Genomic DNA, 18,670 nt, shown 5'->3' with positions numbered 1-18,670 from the left:
TTTTCCTTCCCCTCCTTTTTTTTTTTTTTTTTTTTTTTCTCTTTTGTAACCGCTTTTTTGGTCCAGTGTTTTATTCTTGGTAACTAATGGAGATATATTGCTGGAAAAGCATGTAAATAAATCCAGTATTTGGTGTGACTCTAAAGCTGGCCATACACCTATAGATTATCTGCAGAGTTTCTGTGGTCAGATGGAAAAAGTGCAACAGATCCCTCCATCTACACTAAACTGTGTGGATAGAGAAATCTCCCACTGGGACAAGCTTCAGTATCCTGCTAGTCAGCCCCGCTGGCTCTGAAAACACATGAACAATGCCTGCATCCAATCAGATTGTTCAGGTATTTTGAGAGCCATCGGGACCAACTAGCAAGATACTGAAGCTTGGCCAAGTGGGAGATTCCTCCATCCACACAGTTTATTGTAGATGGAGGAATCTGTTTCACTTTTTCCATCTGACCATAGAAAACCTGCAGATAATCTATGTGTATAGCCAACTTTAGACTTTAAAACAATTCTATTGGGTGCACATGCACACAGTTTCTGAAGCTGTAGGTTGCTCCGATACTGGAGAACTTGGCTCAGTATCATTGCACACTTTGTCTCTTCAAGTGAACCAGTGAAGTGCCCCAGACTGCTTTAATCAGGGCTCTGTGGGGCCATACCATCTGTTGCTCTATTTCTTGTTCTTTTTGATACAGTTAACTAATTACTGGGGAGAATCAAAAAGTAAAGGCAATTTATAAATTGCAAAGTAAACTGAAACGGAGAGAAGCTTGAGCAGTGCAGCATATGTACATACACTATTGGATAGTTCGACCATGTGCAGTAAATCGCTCGGACTTTAGTCGAGTGAGTGCTAGTCAAGTGGACAGAAACATGGATGCTCCATTGCGAGATTACACCATCGAAGAACAATGTGCTGTAGTGTGCTTTCTTTGGGCAGAGGGAGTGAAAGCAGTGGCAAATCACCATGATGTGCATGATGACTTGGGATACAGAAAAGACTGCGCACGATGGGTTCACAAACGGCTTACTGCTGTGCACAAACGTGTGGAGGGTGTGACCCAGTTTTTGAGACGGCATGAAAAAGATTGGAGTAGTGTGGAGAGAATTGTCACCAGAGACGAGACATGGGTGCACCATTATGACAGAACATGTTACATATCACTGCGAACGTCAGAGTTAGGGCAATCATAGGGCCATTAATCGCTATTAACATTAAACTGATGAGCGGTAAAAGCTTTCAAAGCGTCGTCTATGGGCAATTTTGGGTATGGTATTTTTTTGCGACTATACCATCCCCCTATATAATAGCACAGGTACACTGACAGGTCCTCTTTATGGAGACATTAGGGGTCTCTAGACCCCTAATGTCAACTGGAGACCCCAAAAGAAGCTGATTAAGCACAGATTTGCTTCATCAGCTTCTTCTCTCTGGCAGTAGGAGCCAGATGACTGACAGGTGAATGCGGAAGTGATGTAATACACATCACTTCTGCATTCACACTACAGACGGAGATCAGCAAAGAGCTGACTCCCTCCCTCCTCCTCCTGACGCCCTCCCGGGTCGCAGATGGGCCATCGGATCCCGGGATTAAAGGTGAGGGGTCAGGAGGGGGGAGATGGAGGCACTCGAGATTGGGATGGGGGCGCCCCGAAATTCACGCCATACAACCGATCGGTGGCTATAGAGCTGCCGATCGGTTGTATGTGAAACAGCCATTAACGGCTGTAGTAACGAGCGGGTCTTTCCTGCCCGTGCGCGCGCTAGGGGGTGTGCGCGAGCAGGAAAAAAATGCCATCTGGCGACGGCAACCCGCGGATGCGAGTCTGCCGTCCGTCCATTTTTTCTTAACGGGCGGGCGGCAAGAGGTTAAAGATTGCCATGTTTGGTGTCTATTTTCCCGACGTGACCACGTCTTTTATATTTTACCAAAAGTATGGGTAAGAATAAATGTTTTCATAACGTGGGGAAACTTTTTTTTGTAAAGTTTACGGTACTTTTTTCATTATATAGTAAAAAATAAAACCACCAGGGGTATGTAAATGCCACCAAAACAAAGTTGAATGTGTCCCCCCAAAAATGGTATAAAAATCATTCCAGTACCGCGTTGGATGACCGAATAAATGTCTGCAGCAATGAATACTGAAAAATGGCCTGCACAGGAAGGGGGTGTAACCACCTAGTCTTTAAGTGGTTAAATAAAAGTGTTGTAGCAACACATCGCACTGCCCCGCTCCTACACCACGCACACCAGGAGATGTGCCTTATACAGAGCAATACGCACGCCTGCAGGTGTGAATGGGCCCTTATGATTCAACATTACTTTGTAGCAAAATCCATTACCTCTAAATATTTTTCTTAGAAAGTATTGTGAGGTTGAATAAAGACGCAGTTGAGTTCAGTGTGTGTGTGTTTATATATGTCTGTGTATTTCACACATGACATTTACCTGAACTCTAACGACACTTACTGGCCAAACACCTAAACTGCAATGCATGGTTTTTAAACGAAAATGTTTCAGATTTCTAAAACTATACTGTATCAGCGCTACTGTAAGAGAAGGAACTAATTCAAGTATTTCTATAATGTAATTCATAAGAAAAACAATGCCCCACTATATTTAACATTTAAGTATTCAAAGTGTATTTGTACCAAAAACTTTTTTTACCTTTATAAGGAAAGGGTTAGAGGTTTGTGTTTCCACTGGTTAGATTTAATCTCTGTATTTGTCCTAGTGAACATAGTCATTGAGAAATCCACAATTTGTAAGAGTTGTCATCAAACCAAGAGGTGGGAGAAACAATTTTAATGGGGACATTTGTCCCTGTGACAAGTCTAAAAGGAAAAATGTCTTCAATTTGTAGGGACTGTGAAGTGAGAAGATGGTGGATTCTCTGCTTTTGGTTGCAGGTGTGTGTGTGTGAGAAGATGGTGGATTCTCTGCTTTTGGTTGCAGCAGTGTGTGTGTGTGTATAAATATATATATATATATATATTATACACAGTATATTTTATATACATTACATACATACATACAAGCAAATTAAAAGCTACAATAACATACTTTTTGAACACTTGCAGGCTGGAGCTGAAGAGTAATTTGTAAACAATTGTTTGCGGCACAATTTACAAGCTAATGAAAGCCTCTCCGCCTATTTTTTTTCTTTTTTCCAGTAAATAGATTTTATTGATTTTTTTTTTTTTTTTTAAAAGGTATGAACAATAAAAAATAAAAGACCCAAGCAACAATACAGGAATATTAAAAGAATAACATGCAGTCAAAATAGTGCAATCAAGATTAGTGAGATGCATCAACAATCATGAAGTCAAAAAGGCCCAATATCATTAGAAGAAGGTCATCCCTCACATAGTACAAATACAAGGCCCAATTGACTATTCACATCCCACAAATCCAAGACTGAGGCAAACATAAAAAGGGAAAAGAAATGACACGCTCTGAAAGAGAAACTGGTAGAAAGGAGGAGAAAAGAATAGGTATATACTACAATAGTACAATAAAAGAGAAAAAAAGAAATCAGAAGACAGAAGAGGGTATCCCGAACGAGGCCACGCTGGTGAAAACAGCAAGTCAAAGGTTTAACAAGGAATTACTGAACCCAGATGATCAAATATGTTGCACCCAAGAAGACCATATTTTCAAGTATTGTTGAGGACAGCAGTAAGTTTTTCATTGATCATAGTAACAGTAATCCGTTGTGTAACCTCCCAAAAGCCCAATGTAGGCTGTTGCCAGGACCTTGCTATGGTCTGCTTAGTAGCAAGAAAAAATGTATAAGCCAATTTGCGTTCAAGGGGCCTGAGATTGGACACCTGTCAAAACAAAGGGGCTCCCCACAGATCACGAGTCAATTTGCAACATAAAACTGAGTGAAGGAGATTGTACGTTCGTATCCAAAGCACTCAAGATCTGCTTCCCAATTCGACATATACAGTAGATTAATGAGCGTGACATATTAAGATTCCGATACACTAGCAAAACAACACCAGAGCCATGTGGGTCACGTAGACATTTGTTTTTAAATTCTGTGAGGGTAAGGGGTGTGTTTGTCTTTCCCTGGATAAGAGACCATACAAAGTGTTTCATCTGAAGATAGCGATAGCATTCCGATTGCGAAAGCTTCCAAGCTGGCTGGAGGCTAGAGAACAAGTTAAGTCATAAGAAACATTATACGCAAACTACAACGCATGACATGGGCACTTCCAAAACGCAAGAGGGTTATCATAAGCTGGGGGTAAACAAAGGGGAATACAGGATACCCGTCAACGGCAAGTGAGTAGAGATCAGGACTCCTGAAAACGTAGCCCTATCCCATTGGCGTAAAATGACATACAGGTCTATTCACAAAAGGATGATGAGTGTGGAGAAGGGAGGAGAAGTGAACAATCTAGGACAAAATAGCCGATTTGGAAAAATTCTCCAATTCAGCTCACTTTCCAGTTCAGCTATGTTGTCCTAGATTGTTCCCTTCTCCTGCCTTCTCCAAACTCTTCACCCTTTTGTGAATAGACCCCATACAGTAGGATCCAAGATGCGTGGAAGGGAAGAGGGTGGCAGCCACAATAAATTGCACAGGGTGAAAGAGGAGACATCCACGACATTCAAGCAAGCCCAGAGAGGCATCTCTCGGGTAGTGTGCAAGGAAGTCAAAGGGGCAATCTGTGAAGCCACAAAATAGTTAATTAAATTAGGTACCCCAACCCCCTTGCCAACTTGTGTCTATATAGCGTAGATGCAGTCACCCTCGGATGTACCCGACCCCAAGGAACTTTCTGTATCTTATGTTGCTCTATCCGGAGTATATGACCAGGTACCACCACAGGCAGAGTGCAAAAGTAATACAGCAACTTCGGCAGGTAAGACATCTTCACAGCAATCCTACCAATCCAGGAAAATAGGAATCAACCACCATTTACCAAACCGAGAACGTTTATGAAAAAGGGGTGGATAATTTGCTTCATACAAGGAAGAATAATGCGCCGCTAAGTCTATCCCCAAATACAGCAACTTAGAGGACCAAGAAAAGCGATAGCGTGAATGCCCGCCAGAGCATCAGGGTTCAAAGAAACGTTCAAGGCCTTAGATTTCTCCTGATGAACTATTAGCCCTATTTATCCCGGAGAGCAGGGAATACATGTTCACTACCTGAAAGTAAATGTAAGTAAAGTAAATGTATGTGTGATGGGTTAATGTGAATTGATACACACATGTAGACTTTTTTCAGCCCTGTATATTTGCTACTTTTTCAGTATGAGCATGCATGTTTTTGGAGCTAATAAAAACTTGTTTGAGATTGTTCTTTGTTCTTATTTCTGCACTAAAAGATCTGATAATGAAACCTGTTAAAATAAAAAAAAATTGAATCAATTAAAATTAAAGGGTTGGAACATTCTGTACCTTGCCATAGTGTTGGAGATAAAACTGATGAAAATATTCAGGGTGTAGCCATGTTCAGATTGTTTGGGGAGTGCCTCTTTACCTCTCCAAGTAATAAGAGCAGAGGGGTAAAAACAGTAGTTCATTCCAGCAACTGGGACTTTGAGAGGTCAGCAAAAGACAGAAATAAATGTAAGATATGTCAAGCCTAATTTTGAGCTTTGAGTGGGGAAGGGTTCAAACTCTTGTCAAGTTTTTACTGCACTCTGTGGCTCCATTAGAAAGATTTACCCTATGTTCTTGTACTGCTGACAATGTTTTTGCAGACAGGAAGTGAATATAATTCTCCAACAGCAACACAGACAGTAGGAAAACACCTGAGATGTTTTTATTTCTTTCTCTGTACTCGTTGCAGATTTTCTCTCACTTCCTGTTGGGTAAAGCTGGACATACACCTATAGATTATCTGTAGATTTTCTATGGTCAGATGGAAAAAGTGCAACAGATTCCTCCATCTACGCTTAACTGTGTGGATGGAGCACTCTCTGACTGGGCCAAGCTTCAGTATCTTGCTAGTTGGTCCTGCTGGCTCTCAAAATACCTGAGCAATCAGATTGGATGCAGACATTGTTCAAGTATTTTGAGAGCCAGTGGGGCCCGACTAGCAAGATACTGAAGCTTGGCCCAGTGGGAGATTCCTCCATCCACACAGTTTAACGTAGATAGAGGAATCTATTTCACTTTTTCCATCTGACCATATAAAATTTGAAGATGATCTATAGGTGTATGGCCAGCTTTAGCCTGTTCTTTCTTACTGAGCTCTGGATAGCAGTATACAAATCTGACAGGAGTTTATATCCTTCACCACCCTAATCAAAACTAGAACAAAATGTTGTTTGACATTCACTTTGAGGTGAGGAAATGTTCCATACTATCCTGAGTTGAAGAATACTCAGATCAGATCAAACCCAAAGATCCAAAGAGGTGAAGGAGCTTAAAAAGAAAAACAAAGAACTCCGTGTGTGCTTTAATTAAAAGTAACCAATTTGTTACAAATTGGATAGGGGCAAAAGAGTTTAATAGTATCATTTGTGAGCTTTTTTTTTTTTTTTTCTTCAGTATCACACTGTGTTGTCCTAAAAGTTTAATAAAATGTGAAAACAGAGTGCACAAAACCTTTAAAAACCGCACCCTCGCATTCCCTGAACCCCCTGTTATCTTCATATCCACAGTTATTCACAAAATATTAAACAAATAGACTTCAGGCATGTGTTTGGTGGACATTGGCTAGTGTAAGGACAGTACAAGAGCACTTGAATAGGAAGCAAATAAAAAGAGTTGTGGCGCGTTTTAATTTACAATCAAAATTTGAATGTATCTGAGAGACAGCGTTTTCCTTTCAGTGGGTCATTGCGATTGGCATTCATTGTGATTGATGATGGATTTACTGAAAAACGTCATGTGCAAGGTTCAGCTCCTCTACCCTGCTGCTGCTCCCCTCATGTCTAGCAGGTCAGTTATGGCAGCCCAAATAATCTCATATTAGACTACTTGCAACTGGGACAATCTTGCAAGACTGTTGTACAGCAGACTTCGTACAGATAATTAAGACATTTAAAAAGCTAGAACCAGGTAACTTCAAACCAGTGTTCATTATTTTTGAAGTATATCGATGGGAGACCTACAAAAATATACAGTGAACTCCCCATTATCTGGCATTCAAGCAACCGGCACTCTCAAGCAACCAGCAAAAAAAATGACCTCAATTTCTTTTTTTGTTTAAAAGACATGTGCACGCTAAACAAAATGTCATTAGTAACTAAATTTATTTAGTTGCTAATAAAATTGTCTGTTTACATTCTCTGAAATTCTCTTTTAAGTTCTTGCTGCTGGCCGGGCGGTCAGATTCCGCAGCCAGCAGCTGAATGTACACAACGGGCAGCGGGCGAGAGCAATAGCCAGCCTGCTATTGGCTATTTCAACTTGCTATTGCTCCCACCACTGCCCACTGTTTACGTTCACCTGCTGGCTGCGGATTTACTATTCATTCTCAAGCTGCTGAATCTAGCCGGCAGATGAATGGGTCATGGGGGATGGGGGGCCCCGAAGGTTGTTGCTAGAGAGTTAATAGTAACTCTCAAGCAACTAGAAACTTAAGTTATCTGGCATCTGCAAGCTGCAAGATATGCAGCTAGATTCCCCAGCCAGTAGCTGAATGTAAACAACCGCCAGGGGGTGTGAGCAATAGCCAGCCTGCTATTGGCTATTTCAAATTGCTATTGGCTATTGCTCTCGCCTACTAAAAATTAAAAGAAGGAAAAAAGGAAAAAAAATTATCAGAAAATATAGTGCCGAGGAGGCACTATATTTACACTAAAATTGTATTTCACTCCTTGTACAGTATTTTGTGACCTATAACTCCCAAAATAAACTGAAATTCCAGACACATGATATACCTTAGAAATCAGGACAAATAAAATAATTTATTATGAATTACTTTCTGTTAGCTACACTAATTATGTACACATTATTATTTCCAAAACTATATTAGTTGTATCTAATGGGTTAAAATGGCTGTTTCTGAAACACAGCGAGAACCACATTGTCATAAAAGAAATGAATAGTGGGCCGCCTGTGCTATAAGCACATTGGAGAGGGTATAAGCTCTTAGAAGAGCTGAGGCACAGAGTCCAAGCCCACAGACCAAATCTTTACCAGAGCACCCTACAAGTGATGTACTTTCCTGGAGGGTGTACCATGTTGCAGCCCTTAGACACACCTGTACAGATGGCAGCTGACCAGGAATAGAACCAGATTTTCATGGAAAACATCAATAGTGGATCCTATGTGCTATCTGTACATTGAGGTATTAATCTGGTCGAGATACAGAGTGTAAGCACACACACCAAATCTTCACCAGAGCACGCTGCATGGATGGATGGACTTTCCTGGTGGGTGTGCCAGGTTTTGGCCCCCAGACACACCTGTGTTGATGACAGCTGACCAGGAAAAGAACCGTAGCATGGTAACCAGTCAACAAGCGATATGAGAAACAGGCACTTGCAAAAGATTGGGGCAGGTGGTGAACAAGCATAGTCAGATACAGTCAGAGCCTAGAGCTAGAAAAATAATGTAATGCTCAGGCAACAGGTGTTGGTCTGAGCACAGCTAGATAGTGATCTTAAAGTAGTATTAAACTCGCAAACTTTTTTCAATAATGAATCCAGATTTTTTTTTAAAAGTACATTGCCTAGCAAAGAATATCTTGAATTTGTTGCCCAAACACTTAAGTCATTATGTTTTCAAACATCTGGCTCCAACTCTCTGAGCTCTGCTTTCCTGGACTCCCTTCCAACAAAAGGACAGCACAGTCTGCAGCAGCCATCCACCTTCTAGCATGGGGAAGGGAGGAGGGAGAAAGGAGGAGAGGGGAGCAGGGAGGGACTTTGTATGTTTGTGTATTTTAGCGAATCCCAGTCTGGATTTCTTATGTTTTTCCTTTGTTTATGTCTTCTTCTTTTGAGCCCACTGTCCCGCAAAAAGCAATGGATGGTGCAATCAGACACTGATGTACCTTGACCCTGTGTTTCTTTTGGACGTTTTCCTTGGCTCATTGTTCAACATTCACACTATACTTCTGTTCAATCTGGGCAACAACATTCAGGGAGGTTGGCTACATGCCCATGGAACTTACACTTCTTGATAATGTTTGCAACAGTAGTCACAGGAACATCAAGCTGCTTGGAGATGGGTTTATAGCCTTTACCTCTGACAAGCTGGCGTATCATTTTCGTTCTGAATTGCTCAGACAACTCTATCCTTTGCTTTCTCCAGGCCATGTTCAGTGTGATGCACACAATGATGACAAACGGTGGCTACTTTTTCCATTTAAAAACTTACCCTTGCAGTCGGGCTACTCCTGCACTGCAAGGGTTAAGTACTTGTTTTTGTCTAGGGGGCTCAAATAAAGCAGTTTTACTCACCTGATCTGTCCCGCAGCAGTTGACACTCAAAAATTATGACTTCAGTGGTCCTTAGACCACCGGAGCCCAGGGAAGAAGAGGCTGTGAGGAACAGACTACCAGCCCGAATGTAGCCAGTCGTACTGTACATGAGGAAAGTAAATCTGCTTTATTTGAGTCGCCTAGACAAAACAAGCACTTAACCCTTGCAGTAAGTTTGTGATTTTTCAGGAGTTCGTCTTTAGAGTTGAATCATTTTTATTGAAAAATAGAAAATATCACAGAACAAGAACATTACTTGTGGGAATGTAAAACATAAAACATTGGTCCAGTAGTGATAGCTTATGAAGCCACAGGTGATCAAATAATTATACAATATATCATACATGTATGGAGTCCGAATTTAGGCTAAACTGGTATCTTTAGAAATACGCAATAAAAAGGGTGAGGGAGAACGAGTTCAGAGCCTCAAACCGAGTCCTCATGTAAAGATGTAACATAACCACAGCGAAAGATATGATGGAGATGGCAATGGGCATGAGGAAGTAACCACCACTGTCTGGCTAGCAGGTGGAAGTAATTGTCCTGACAAAGGGAAGAGTAAGACAGGATAGGGTAAGGTCGAGAAGGGCCTACCAAAAAAGAAAGCAAAGAAGAAAACAGAAATAGGCATAGGAGGAGAGGGATAGTAAAAGAGGGGGTTCTAATCTGATCTTGGGTGATTACATGCTGCAAGCATGTAATCTGTAGATCTGTAGAGAATCTGTAATCTGTAGAGAAATCAGTGAACCAAGGTTCCAAGGCGAGACTTATAAAAAGGAGCGAAGCTCCTGTGAGGTCGAGAAATGCAGCCACACACTCCATTGGGTTATAAATTTAGAAAAAGTGACAGTATCGGTGGCTACGGGTTCCTCTATCCTCATGATGTCATTAACATGACTAACCCAGAGAGAGAGGGGAGGGGTTATTGCTTGCTTCCAGAAGAGGGGAATAACTTGCTGGGCCGCGGCCGTGTCCCCATATAGATAGTCTAAGCTGATGTAACAAATGTTTGAATTTGGAGTAGGATACATGAGACAGGGAAGACTTACCAGAGGAGGAATCCAGACTGGGAACCAGGGGTAAATTGAAGTCTCTTCCCAAGATCAGGTTAGGACAACCGAAACTCTCCAGATCAGCGGCCAGGGACGCAAGGAAGCTCAGTTGATCCTGGTTAGGAACATAAACATTAGCTAAGGTATACAAATTATCAAAGAGTTTAACTTTCAAAAATAAGTATCTACCCTGAGAGACAGTTTGTTGTTGAAGGATTTGAGGCTGGAGGGACTTGGACTCCCCTGGATTTTGAGGTTGGTTGGTATAAAATGGTATAACACCTGGCTCCATTTCTGGGTGGTGTTAAACCCACGTACATTTAAAGAAGCAAAAGAAACATGAGAAGTAGCCATTGGGAAGGTAGAGAGAAGGGCCATAATCAGAAACATAGACCCCAGGATCAGAAAAAAATAGAAAAAAGAAAAGATAAAAGGGACAAGAATGGAGAAGTATAATAGGAGACAGTGCGAGCAGGAGAACAGAAAAATAAGACCAAAGTTCCATCTAGCGGTGGAACAAGGGTAGCACAGGGCAGTACACCACTGAATGGACCAACTAACACTAATAACAATAAAGAGGCCAGTGAGACTATTCACTGACAACCTAAGTGGGGGTACATAGAGTGTCTCTGGGTATAGAGCTAATGAAAAAACACCATAACAAATATAATGAACATATTATATGCATAGTACAAGAAACAACGGCAGCAGTGATATAAGGCACATAAACTGTAAAAATAAGGCACAACACACTGTGAAGTACTTGGGAACCAGATAAAAAAATGGCGGCAACAGGTGTCGGTCAAAGGCACAGCTGCAGGTAGTCTTTAACTTTCAGTACAGGAGGCCTCCTGTAACTGGTAGCAAACAGGGCAGACGAATCCCTAGCCAGTCAGCCAAGATGATCCCAACGCAGTCAAGGTAAACAGTGCGGACATCAACTGGGGGAGTCCCTGCAATTGGCAAAACCAGTAGCAATACCCTTCAGGTATTTGAAGAAACAGTGGCTGTGGCACGTCCCGCAGATTTCCTCAATTTCTTCTGCCAAGGTGACTGCGGGGTATATCCGGGGAGGGTTGGCTTTAAAAGCGACATGAGGAAGCTCAAGTTTGCCGAGGAAGGCCGGAAGATCATGAAGAACGCAAAAAAACATCTGATTTTCCCTCATGGTGAACGATCAGTTGGAAGGGGAATCCCCAGCGATATTTGATGGTGCGTTGGCAGAGCATTTCCAGTAGAGGTTTCAGAGCCCTGCGTAAGGTGAGCGTATGGCCTGACAGGTCAGATAGGAAGGAGACAGGGACATAGTTGAAAATTATGACATCTTGGGTGCGGGCAGCTCTCATGATGTCCTCTTTAATTTTGAAAAAATGTAGCCGGCAAATGACATCTCTGGGGAGAGATGGATCAGGATGCTTAGCCCCTAAAGCCCTATGTATCCTGTCCATCTCAATAGGCGCGTCTTTAGGTTTATTCAGGAGCTGATTAAAGAGCACAGTTGCAGCCGCCTCGAGATCTTTGGGCTCAATCGATTCAGGCAAGCTGCGTATACGAATATTATTGCGGTGGTTCCTGTTTTCCTGGTAATCCTAAATATAAAGGAGCTGAAGTATGAGCACTGTATGTTCTTGAAAAGCATTATCATGGAGAGTGAAACTCTGAAGACATTTTAGGAAAAGACTCGGGCAAAAGGCTTTCCGACCAGAGAAAGCTTGAATATCGGAAATTCTGTGGGCAAAAGCAATGGCGGCGTGGAACACCATCAGCAGAGACAGATGCCATAGGGAACATGAATTGGTTTAGAAAAATGGCACTATAATAAGGCTGTTTAGCACCAGAGCGAGATCCCACTTCAAGAACACAGCTCTAGTAGGAGGTCTAATTTTCATGGCTTTTCACAGATATTTTACTAGACAAATTTCATTTTGTTTTTGTTTTAATTTGGATTTTTCTTTCTGAAATTTGGATCTGTTTGTTATTCGGAATTCAGATTGACCCAGTTTTAGTTTTTGGAATTTGGATCTATTCTAATCTATTTGGATGGAGTTTAGTATGTTGTTAAACATGAAAATCTAAAACAGAACAGTGTGGGGTTTCCGTAACCCCAAATTCATACCAGACTCTTTACTTTTGGTAGGAATTTTAGGAGGAAGCACATGGAAAAAAAACAGGGTGCAGCCCCCCAATTCATACCAGACCATGATCCAAGCAGCGGCCTGGCAAAGCAGGAAAGGGGTTCGTGATTGGCAAGCATTTGCATCGATAGACGATGTGATTGAAGATTGATTTACATTGTGGGACTTTTTTGGGGTGTGATTTATTAATAAACTTGTCAAAACTTGTCAAAACTTTGTAATGTGTTTATTTACTCTCTGAAAGTGTATTTGGTGAATGAGTAGGGATGACAACTAACCCTTACTTATTCACGAGGGAGGTGGCATCTGAGATTCAGATAAGCTCCCCCTGCCTGCAGACCCCCACAACCACTGGCCCAGGGTTGTGGGGAAAAGGCCCTTGTCCTCATGAACATGTGGACCCTGTCCCATGTTGAGGGCAAGTGACCTGGAATGGTACAGGAGGAGGGCACATGATCTTTCTCCCCCTTTCCTGGTCTGCCAGGCCGCTGCTCGGATCAAGGGTCTGGTAAGGGATTTAGGGGGGGGAGAGGGGAAAATGCTGTCGTCCCCCTCCCCACGCCAATTTTCATTTTCATAACATATGAGTTAATTCTGAATGATATTCATACAAAATTCAGATGCATCCAAATTCAGATACGTTCAAATTCTGGCTTTTTACCCATTCAGAAATTCGGATGCATCAGAATTTCAGAATTTGCCGATTTGCGGTTGAAAACGAATGCACCAGTCTATATTTTACTACCAAGGGATTGACTGCCTAATGGGTCCTATTTAAAGCCAGGAGAGATAACACTTGGACCCCGAGTGTGTTGTAGCTCAACCCAAGATGCAAACGTACTGGAGGAATTCAAGTATATTGGCCACTGAGCAACTCTACCAATTATAATTCTTTACTGTGGCAAGGTTTGATCAAATTTTTCAAACTCTGTGATATGTAGAGTTTCTTGTAGTTTTCAGTAAGGTTTTGATTACTATGGAAGAGGGAGCTAGATCTTGAAACCTGTCTCTTTCAGCTTCCAAGCCATCAAACTCAGACAGCTTATGTTGGGAAGTCCCAGCTCAGCTTCCCAACACATAAGACCTCTCTTGAATGCAAATGATATGGCCGAGCACGCCAACATCTCGTAGCATTGACCAAGGTGTTCTCCAGCCCTAGAAGGTAGGCTATCGTCAAATCCTCCAGATGGATCTGAGTCCAGGAAAAAAATTCCATTGTGATACGGATGGAGACTTCTTGTGCCCCATTGATGAGAAATATAGACTACAATTTTGTTTTTTAGTAGCTTTACTCTGTTTACTCACATGAAATTTAATAAGAACTTGAGAGCTCCCAAGGCTGACCGTAGCTTTAACAGCTTTTACTAATTGATAGACTGGCCCCATCACATGCTCTAGGCATGGGGGCCCAAACATAGCACATTCCACAGATTGGGAGAACTCAGGTGTACTGGAAGGTGCTCTGCAAACCTTTTTTTCTAGGGCAAAAAGACTTAGCCTCTTGAAACTAATCTCATGTTCTTCTATTTTGGAGAAAGGACTGTTGAGGTCTTCTTTTGATGGCTTGGGGCAAAAACCCTAACTTGCCACTTGTTACCCTCTTGATGGTCTCTTCAAGGGTCTTCCAAAAATCCCTTTTTTCTCAATGTTTGATGTCCAGATCCAAAGAGCTCAGGAATCTACTGTGGGGGCTACCAAAGGTCTACAGACACTGAGACATAAATCCTCTTCAGATCTATATCATAACCTCTGTCAATGGGACCCTTGAAAATGTCATGGAGTCATCCAGTGGTTTGGTTAAATGCCTGGCAAGCCACTGTAGAATCATGTCCACTTTAGGTGTTAAATTTTAGGCCTCTGAATCTACAGGATGCAAAGGAACCAGTTTAGTGAAACTGTTTGCCAGGCTGGACTTGCTGTCAGGATTAGTCCATTCACCCTCTATGATCTTGAACAGGAATTCAAGAGAGGAATGACAGAATTACTCTCTTTACATTAGGAAAATACTTACCGTATATACTCGAGTATAAGCCGTCCCGAATATAAGCCGAGGTACCTACTTTTACCCCAAAAAACTGGGAAAAAGTATTGACCCGAATATAAGCTGAGGGTGGGAAATGAGGCAGCTACTGGTAGATAGATACCAATAAAATTACATTAATATTTATTTAAAAGAAAAATAACCTAGCTCTGTAAGTGGAAAAGGGGGTGCAGGGCTACATATCATGTACTACGGATCATTTAACCCATTCATATTAGCAGAGGATAATTGTAAATCTATTGTTCAGTGCACTCTATATGTAGTATATAGTACATGTACATATAGAGTGCCTGCAACAATACATTTACAATGATCCTCTGCTAACATGAATGGGTTAAATGATCCATAGTACAGGGCTACATACAGATCATTTAATACATTCATGTTAGTATAATTGTAAATGTATTGTCTGCACTGTATTAGCAGTATATACTCTATATAGAGTATATACTGCTAATACAGTGCAGACAATACATTTACAATTATACTAACATGAATGTATTAAATGATCTGTATGTAGCCCTGTACTATGGATCATTTAACCCATTCATGTTAGCAGAGGATCATTGTAAATGTATTGTTGCAGGCACTCTATATGTACATGTACTATATACTACATATAGAGTGCACTGAACAATAGATTTACAATTATCCTCTGCTAATATGAATGGGTTAAATGATCCGTAGTACATGATATGTAGCCCTGCACCCCCTTTTCCACTTACAGAGCTAGGTTATTTTTCTTTTAAATAAATATTAATGTAATTTTATTGGTATCTATCTACCAGTAGCTGCCTCATTTCCCACCCTCAGCTTATATTCGGGTCAATACTTTTTCCCAGTTTTTTGGGGTAAAAGTAGGTACCTCGGCTTATATTCGGGACGGCTTATACTCGAGTATATATGGTACTAATCTTTTGTGGGGGGTTCTTAAACCTCCTCCTCCCATCCTAAGTCTTCATTGGTATGAACAACCAAAAAGTCAAAGCTAAATGGTTCAACCACTGCTTCCTCAAAATAATGGTTCTCTTCTGATGATCCAACTCATAGGGAAGGTAACTGGCCTCCTATTGCCAAAGCCTTCCTCGCCCCATTTTTTTGGGAAGACTCCAGTCGCATGTAGTCCTGCATGCTCTCTGCAACCGCCTCACAGATGAAAGATCAAAACTTGGCATTCTTTGACCCCTTACTTGTAGACATCTCACTGAAACTGCCTTCACATATGAGATTAGCACATGTGCAAACGAAAATCCGTTTGCACGAAAATCTGTCAACCGACAAAATTTGGTGAGTTATTATTGATAACAAACGATTATCGTAATCGAGATTGGTCTGTGCATGATGGGCTATTTGAGCTAGAATCGAAAGAGAGTTCTTGGCAGCAACGAAAATTTCCGATCGAAAATCTGTAGGTGTATGGGCATTATTAGTTTACATTAATTAAACCTAATTAACTTCTTCTTCCCCTATTGTTTTAGTTTTTTTTTGTTTATTTTTATTTTATGAACATCAATATTTATACCTTTTTCATTTTTATTAATTGCGTTTTTTAGCATCAAAATAACTTTGGAAAGCCTTGTGCCAGAATCCTAATTTTAGTATCATTTTCAACAGGACAAATTATAGAATAAAATGTATACTTTTTTTATGTACCAAAGAGGAAAATGTAAAGGAAAGTTATACAATACTTTTTAAAAAAGTGTCTATGGATTGCATAAAAATAAAAATCATTTTGCAAAACAATAACAATCTTACAGAATGACAAAATGACTGCCTAACTTTGCTGTAATTACTCTTCTCTGGTATTGAGGACAGAGACAGCCAGGCAACAGTATCCTCTCTGTTTCCTTCAGAGCAAATCTATCCTATAGCAAAATAATTGTCTCAGAAATATGTGATCAAAGCAGCCTTATTTGTATTCATTGGGTCACATACCTGTTCTAGAGCACGACCCATTCAACTTAGGTAAGATCCCAGAGCTGTGGAATGGCAGCTTCCTGCAGACATTTCTGAGACAGGTGATTGCTTTGTAACAATTCTCTTTAAGCTGGCCATATACCTTAGCTGGCCATACACCTTAGGCTGGGCACACACCTTACAACCATCGCAAGACTTTTGTCTTGCGATGGTTGTAAGGTAATTTAAAAAACATACGATCTGACCATCTTGGACAGGCAGATCGTACTTCCGATGACCGCAATGCTGAACGGGCATGTTCCTAAGGTATAAGTCGTGCAACCTTACAGTAGCAGAGGTCGCATGGCTCCCACACACATTACGATAATCGTACGATCGCGGGATTTTCCGCGATTATCGGAAGGTGTGTGGGCACCTTTACAATTATCTGCAGATTTTCTGTGGTCAGATGGAAAAGGGGCAACAGATTCCTCCATCTACACTTAAATGTGTGAATGGAATAATCTCCACCCAAGCCAATATGTTGTACTTTTTCCATCTGACCACAGAAAATCTGCAGATAATTGTAAGGTGTATGGGCACCTTAGAATGATCCTGTGTTTGTCACATGTGAATTATTGTAAAGCTAAAACATGTTACTATAACATATTGTGCACTATTTATCATGGCACTAGAAATCTTGATTACATTTCTTAGGTATACTTTAATGCAAAGCAAAGTCACATGAAGATTAGAGTCTTAGGCTAATGTGTCAAACAGGAATAGGCTGTTTATTAACAATCACGTCATCGACAGAGCATGCAGGGTTAACTTCCTCCAGCATTCCTTGTGTACCTGCACTTTAAGCTTTCTGGTTGGATAGTAAAACCTGTCTATCCGCCCCTTCCATGACCAAGCAAAGGGGGAGAGCAGGTTAGAGAGGGAGAGGCAGGTGACTTTTATCCTGAGTTATTGACTTATGAAGATTTCAGTAAGGAGAGTCAATTTGTAGTTAATCTTTTTGCTCGTGGATCCTGTTGAAAGCTTCCAGTGCTTTCTTGTTTTATAATCTTATATTCTGCTACCAAGGTAAGTTAGTCACTATTTTTTATTTGAATAATTTACTAAGAATTGCGTTCAGGGTTGCGGAAATAACCTATCTTTATAGTTTCAAGTTGTTGTTTTTTTGTTATAAGTAAAATACAAGTGAAAATGTAAGTAGTTGAGCTCACATATTTATGAAAAACAAATTTGAATTAAAGTAGTTATTATAAAGTGTCAGCTTGATTGCTTTGCAGTCAGTGAACATTGTGGACTCTGCTCTCACTAATAGATCACAGTAGCAGATTTAGATAAGAACATCTATAATAAATGTTATGTCTGTATTTTTACATGAATGTTTTTGTTTAAAATTGTTCGACGGTATGCCTTCTAAGGTGGTTGTACACTCTTCATATAGTATACGTTGTATTTTAGTAAGCATACCACTACATGTTTTGTGTTAGTTCTGAATACTGCCAGTATATAGCCTTCAGCAGAGTTGTATGACTTTCAACTAAGGCACACATATTTAGAAATTCATTATTTAAAATGAAGCAAATGCTGTACTACCTATTGTGGTGATAGTCACTGATGTGTTGTCAGGAGTATGTTGGCAGTTTACATGGAAAAAAATGCATTTTATGTCTCAGCTGGACATTTCTCATGCTTTTGAGGTAATGGTGGGCTTGTTATTGCTATAGCAAGACCACCTGGTCCTGTTAAGTGGCCTGGACAAATGCCTAGTAAGTTAGATGTGGCAGGGCGTTTTTTAAAACCCACAACATACTGTTAAAAATGTTTTCTAAAAATAGCCATCAAGTATCTATTTCAGGATGCATCAGCATGCTTCTCACTACACCTCCAAAAATGTGATCAGTCTTCCTCCAACCTTTAGTTACTTGTCGTCATTGTTTTCATTATTCCTCCAAATCTTAGTCACTTGTTAGTCATTCGCTACAAGTACTCCTCTCATTCCTTCTCCAAACCTCTGTCATGCATTCTTCTGTCATCCTCCAAACACTCGTTGGTTGTTAGCAATCTGTCCTTTTTCATTTGTCCACCTCATTTGTTGTCTTCATAAATAACCCCCCCCACCCCCCCA

The 18,670-nt window shown here is 40.8% G+C and overlaps 1 long non-coding RNA gene across 1 annotated transcript; it reads left to right on the top strand.

Moving 5' to 3' along the window:
- Window positions 1-938: 938 nt before the first annotated feature.
- On the top strand, window positions 939-17,595 carry LOC108802980. The gene is made up of 3 exons (XR_001942249.1): window positions 939-948; window positions 2,402-2,405; window positions 17,470-17,595. It is a non-coding gene; the product is annotated as an uncharacterized LOC108802980 (long non-coding RNA).
- Window positions 17,596-18,670: the final 1,075 nt, after the last annotated feature.

The sequence above is a fragment of the Nanorana parkeri genome, unplaced genomic scaffold, assembly GCF_000935625.1.
Source record: "Nanorana parkeri isolate BGI_ZX_2015 unplaced genomic scaffold, ASM93562v1 scaffold3265, whole genome shotgun sequence".
Taxonomy (NCBI): Eukaryota; Metazoa; Chordata; class Amphibia; order Anura; family Dicroglossidae; genus Nanorana; species Nanorana parkeri.
Note: the sequence above shows the minus strand (reverse complement) of the source record. Positions and strands in the feature narration are given on the sequence as shown.